Here is a 6,458-nt window from a genome sequence, read left to right on the forward strand (position 1 = left end):
GACAACCCCAGCATGTAACACGCCAGGGGTATCCCATTCCACCACCTGGGGCACACATCCCAGTTGCTCTGTGGGCAGAGCGCCTAGCCCCCGGCTAGGTTTCTGAGCACTAATTAGTCGCCTTATACGACAAGCTTAGCGCTGCTGCAGGCCTATTCTTTTAACACCCGGACCTGCACGGGGCGGTAGCATTTAGAAGAGACGGGTGACTGGTTGGCTTGGAGTGAGAATAATGTGTCCGAGCGGAGTGGCACGCCAATCTACGATCTGCAGCTTCTGAGGGCTACCTTATTAACCCGACTCGGTGTGTCTAACTAGTAAATAGCAGCACCCGTACCGGCGACAAACAGACGAGCATTACAGTCCACAAAAAAAAGAAACCGGTTGTGAAATCAGGTGCTTTGGAAGGGTAAACAGTACCTGCTTCTTAGCAGTCACCCGCCATGCTGCCCGACGATGGTTCGGTAAAGAGAAAAAAATCAATTACTGGCCATTCTGGAAACAGACCGTAACTACCAACAAGGTCTCGGTGACGATCTTAAAACTTTCGAAACGATGATTTCAGTCTTTGACAGCATATTATCCTTATCCCATCAGTGTATGCGAGCCGCTTAGTTCCTAAAAGAAAGTTGCATGTTGACAACAATTTTTGTTTCAGGTCTATGGTGAAAAGAAAAATATAAATGGGAAGTTAGGAAAATCAAGAGTCAACGTTTGTCGTAGAGTTTTGCTACTTAATTTCCTTTAGTGTCTATTTCAGTATAAAGGTCAGACAAGTGCGTGTCTGTAACGTCTTTAATGTCACGCTCTTCGTCTTGAGCCGAAGCTTGCTCAGTGAAATAACGTCATCAATATAGCGAAAACTACAATTAAAAGGCTTCTGGCAATATATATACTGAAGCTGCAGGAGACTGACACATCTGTAGAGTTATTTTTTTTTAGTTTTAGAATGTTTGCTGTGTAGAGTATGTTGGAGAGTGCACAGCACATTTTATATCGTGCATCATTTAAAAGGGACATTTTTAGTCACCATATAGGGATTATTGTTCAACTATGGTAAGCAATTATAAATCTCTGTGCTTTATAACAAGATGTTTGATTTAGTTTACAAAATGTTTTTGTTGATTTCACGTAGGATAGTACATAGGTTTGCCAGCTTATAAACTCTTCTCCCCAAGATATTGGTTCGGCAAAGCTGCAAAATGCAAGTGACACCTACAAAATTGCTCATTATAGCCGGGAAGGTCCTTGAAAACACTTTGGGTCTGAGATTTGAAATTCAACAACTGGGACTTCTAACAAACTCAATAAACAGCCCCGCATGTCAAAAGAATAGGACCACCGCAGCGCTAAGCTTGTGGTAAAAGGCGACAATAGCGCTCAGAACCCTGGCCGAGGGTGAGGGCGCTCTGCCCACAGAGCAACTTGGTTGTGTGCCCCATGTGGTGGGGAAAAAAGTCTGTGCTACCGGGAGTGACATCAGGTCTGCGCTAGTACCCTTGGCATGCTGGAGTCGTCTGGCCTTGATACGGAAAACCTAGGCTTGTATGACTGCAAACCATAATGATTAACCGTGTTAGAAAAAAATGCTACGTCCCTCGCACGTAAAGAACCCTGCTGTGCATGGTATTCGACAAGAGTATGAGCCTCCGCTTCGCTACTGGAGGTTAAATTGCCCGACCCTACCCATCCATCGCAATTTCCAGTGGCAATCGAAACTTGCCGTCCATATTATCCTAGTGTCTTATTCCGTGTTTCAATTCATCACCATTTCATGTTCGGACATGACATGTATGAGCAAGTTGGTGAGTGTTTTTTGAAAAGTAGAGGATGTTTACCCTGCTGGTGCACCTGGTCCACGTCCCCGGATTTTAGTGGATTGCAGGTTACTCATTTTATTTGTTTCTTAGTACGTGTTATTTTTATTATGCCATGTACTTTGTAGTGTGTGTATTTTCCCCGTCTCATCTTTATCTTGGAATATTAGTCTTAGTGATTTCCGCTCGAATATGGATTTCCTTGATTACTCTGATTGCAAGAGTATCACCGAATTATACTCACTTGTAATATGGCGTGTGTCGCTAGCGGAGCAGGGCATGATTACCTTTCCGGAAAGCTGATGTCACTCTTATTTTTTTCTTTTTTTTTCTTTTTTTTTGGGGGGGGGAGTTGATAATGCTAGTGTCTTAGTTTTTTCGTGTGACGTCCTGTTTTCCTTATCTTCAGTTTTTATATATATTTTTTTTATTTGGTCCGCTACATTGTGTATGTAGACCATCTCTGTTTCATGTGTTCACGTCGTTTAGGCCATGCTTTTGATGTATTTCAAATTGAATTACTCCACTGCTGACGCTTCGGTATTTTACATTCTGGTCTGTCAATCTAAATCTTGATAGTAGTTTAAGAAGAAATCAAAAATGTTTTAAAGTCATGTTTATTAAAATAGATATGCATGCATAAACAAGTCCCGCACATGTAAGCTTAGTCTCTAAGTTATAGTTAGGTGTAGCGCAGACTTTTTTTTCGATATGTATAGACGCACAAATGTAATTTACTGCTCTCTATATATTTAGTTGAATGTTACTCTGATAGACAAGCTAATTTCTACCCATGTAGTTGGGTTTGTAAAACCTTCAAGGTGAGCAAGGGCAACTCGATTATTGGCACACGGACCTTTGACATAACTGGTAAGGACAGCCTTTTGGAGATTTTAGATCAGGTTCATCATTTGGAGTGTGCGAAAACTGAAGGACAATTCATGCTACTCAGGTGCCCTTTTTTGCAGTACCCTAACCCTGGCTGTTTGTCATATAATACTTTTTAGAAACTTTCAAATTTGCGTGATTGCTTTAGTAAAAATGTATCAGTCGTTTTGAATTTTTCAGCGGGTCGTAAGATATGCCATCGACACTTGTTATTGATCCCTACGGTAATTTTATTAATAAAACGAACATTAAACATAGAATTATAATAATGTACGGTATAAAAATTGTCATTTATTTATTTCTATTAGGAAGAGAACAAGGGTGGTCCAGGATTTTAGTTTCGGATGGAAATAAATAATGGAAAATTTTTAAACAAGTATATTTCCTATTCCGCCAATGCCACCGAATATACGTGATGAGAGGGACCCATACACCTTATCCAACCATTCGAGAAAAAAGTAACACTATTATAACCTACTTGATGTAATGATCTTACAAATCAAAATTTTCTTTCATGTCGGTTCGGTCATATTCATGACGGTTCTTAGGATATAACTCCCCCCCCCCAAAAAAAAAAGAAAAAAAAAAGAAAAAAATAAGAGTGACATCAGCTTTCCGGAAAGGTAATCATGCCCTGCTCCGCTAGCGACACACGCCATATTACAAGTGAGTATAATTCGGTGATACTCTTGCAATCAGAGTAATCAAGGAAATCCATATTCGAGCGGAAATCACTAAGACTAATATTCCAAGATAAAGATGAGACGGGGAAAATACACACACTACAGTACATGGCATAATAAAAATAACACGTACTAAGAAACAAATAAAATGAGTAACCTGCAATCCACTAAAATCCGGGGACGTGGACCAGGTGCACCAGCAGGGTAAACATCCTCTACTTTTCAAAAAACACTCACCAACTTGCTCATACATGTCATGTCCGAACATGAAATGGTGATGAATTGAAACACGGAATAAGACACTAGGATAATATGGACGAAAGCAAAATAACGATACTGTGACATTGCATCAAATAACTTTCAGAGGAATTTGCAAGAGCCCACCCTTCATGTCATTGTCCGAAAGGATGCCAGCCATCGGGACAGGAGGAAATGGATGTTTGTAACGAAAGTACTGAAAAAAAGGATAGATGAAGGTAGATGTGATAGATCACTTCCACCAATGCCGAAAATGAAGATGAAAATGTAATTGATAAAAATAAAACATGTACTTCAACATCGTTTCACGTTGGTTTGCTTGCTTGTGTGTGTGTTTACGATATTCCAAGCATTGGTTCTTAAGTACCAGTCCACATAAAATTCAGACACTACCATTATGGTAAAGTGATTCATGGTTAAGAAAAACCCACTAAACAAACGATGCTTTTTAGTCTACATATGCTATACTTTCACATAACAACAACCTTTACTGCATTCAGATTTGCACTTTTTAGAAAATCATACATTTATCTCCCACTAAAAGCAACCAAATGAAGCCAAATCAAGAACGATAACTCTTGCAAAGTGCAAATTTCATGCACAATCTATATAATTTTTATCTGAAAAGCGCAACAACAAAATGAAAAACTAAGACTGGTTACGAAATCAGTTTATGAACAAGAAATAAATCTGAATTTGATGGGTTTTTGACATGCATGAATCACCTTCTGTCTGATTTTTAGAAAGACTGCTAATTAATACCTGAAGTGCAATTATTTTTGCTATTTGTGTATAATATTTTGTTAATCGAGCTACTTAGCGGACTGCAATATTATGATATTGCTTAAAATATTGCATTCAAATTCCATGGTCGCTACGGTAAAATACTAAATTGAGCATTACTCTCCCGACGGCAATCCTGTCAATGTTTTGTAATTATAAATAAAATTGCAATAATGATATAATTTATGATATTATTGAGGAGATCAATCATATGATTGGTTTGATCTGGCAGCACTAACACAACAGTATTTTAGTTCACGACTTAGTTCTGATACATGTCTACACCTTTACACCTTTATCAGCATGGCCACTCGTACTCTTCCGCAGACTTGACGCTACAAACCATTAATGTCACTTCCCATAGGCCCCAATGCTAATTTCACTAAGTTCAATGAGTTATGGAGCTTCTACCTCAAGTTTAACCTGAAGCAGACTATACATCACCTAAAAGCTGCATGTGTACACTAATAGCCCTGAAAATATTATGTGGGGTTTACTACCTTGCAGTGCGCCACCGGCTCCTAGAAGATTGTTTTGTTTTGTTTGTTGGGGTTTAACGCCCGAGCAGCAATATTTCAGCTGTATTCAGGCGATGAACATGAAGTGGATGATAAAATGAACATGAAATGATGATGAAATGAAAAATGGGATGGGACCCAAGGATAATGGGGTCGAGAAATTTTGATTGCCACTGGAAATAGGGGGAGGTGGGTAGGGTCGGGCAATTTAGCCTCCTGTGGCGGAGCCCTATGGTTCCTACTCCGGGAAAATACCACAGTAGGGTTTTTTAACGTGCGAGGAACGTGGCATCTTTCCCAACACGGTGCACCACTATGGTTTGCGGTCAGGTTTTCCGTATTATAGCCCGACAACCCCAGCATGTAACATGCCAGGGGTACCCCAGTCCACCACCTGGGCACACATCCCAGTTGCTCTGTGGGCAGAGCGCCCTAGCCCCCGGCTAAGGTTCTGAGCACTAATTAGTCGCCTTTTACGACAAGCTTAGCGCTGCTGCAGGCCTATTCCTTTGACACCCGGACATGCACGGGCCGCTCCTAGAAGACAATGAGCTGAAATAGAATGGGAATTCCCTTACATTTCACCAAAAAGGAGTCTTCATGCAGAACTTAAAAAAAATTTAATTCAGTAAGTTACAGTGACCATTTTATGTAGAAATGAAAGGAATATATTTCCCTACAAAACACAAGCTCACGTGTGTAGATTTGATTTGCACCTTTTCCACATCAACATACAATGTAACACAAGTGCACTAAAACTAGTGTAGGATTATTTTTCTAAACGCTCATTGGTTGAATTAGTGGTATGTAACCTTAACCGCTTCCAGATTCACTATACCACTCCGCTAATTTATAAAGCTTTGAAATAGCGAATATATTAGTACCCTTGTGCAGATTGTCGGCAGGCGCGGATCCAAGGACTGGCGTACCGGGCGTACGCCCCCCCCCTAAATCGGTAAAAAAAAAATTTTTGCCGCAAGTTTCACCCCATAATATTTTTTTTTGCGTTGCTTTGCACTGCATTTAATTCAATTAACGCCCCTACTAAACTCAAATCCTGGTCGGTGCAACTATGCACGCAGAAAATGTTTTCCGATGTTTTTATTCTTGCATGATGGCACTGTTCTATCAAGGATTAGGCAGGAACCTAATGGTCGTCTATAGCACTACCTCGCTAGACGAAGGCGAATGTAATTTAGGAATCGAGGGAAACTTAATTTGTAAAGTTTTTTTTTTGTTTTTCTGTTTTGTTTTGTTTTGTTTTTGTAATTGTCCTATTTTTAGGTATAAATAATATATCATCGTCATCAATGATGTAGATTCACTAAGTTAAACACTAGTTTCAGGCCTATTATTTTGTCAAAAATTCAACTTACTATTTTGCATATTTTAAAGCGAAAATAATATCTAAATGCTATTGATTATTAAAAACACAAGCTGTTGTGTCATATTATTAACTGAGTGACAATATAATGAGGTCTCAAAGTACAGCAGTTTTAATATAATTTTTA

Source organism: Perna viridis, chromosome 7, assembly GCF_037379345.1.
Source record: "Perna viridis isolate PV_CMFRI_1.1 ecotype Kerala chromosome 7, ASM3737934v1, whole genome shotgun sequence".
Classification (NCBI taxonomy): Eukaryota; Metazoa; Mollusca; class Bivalvia; order Mytilida; family Mytilidae; genus Perna; species Perna viridis.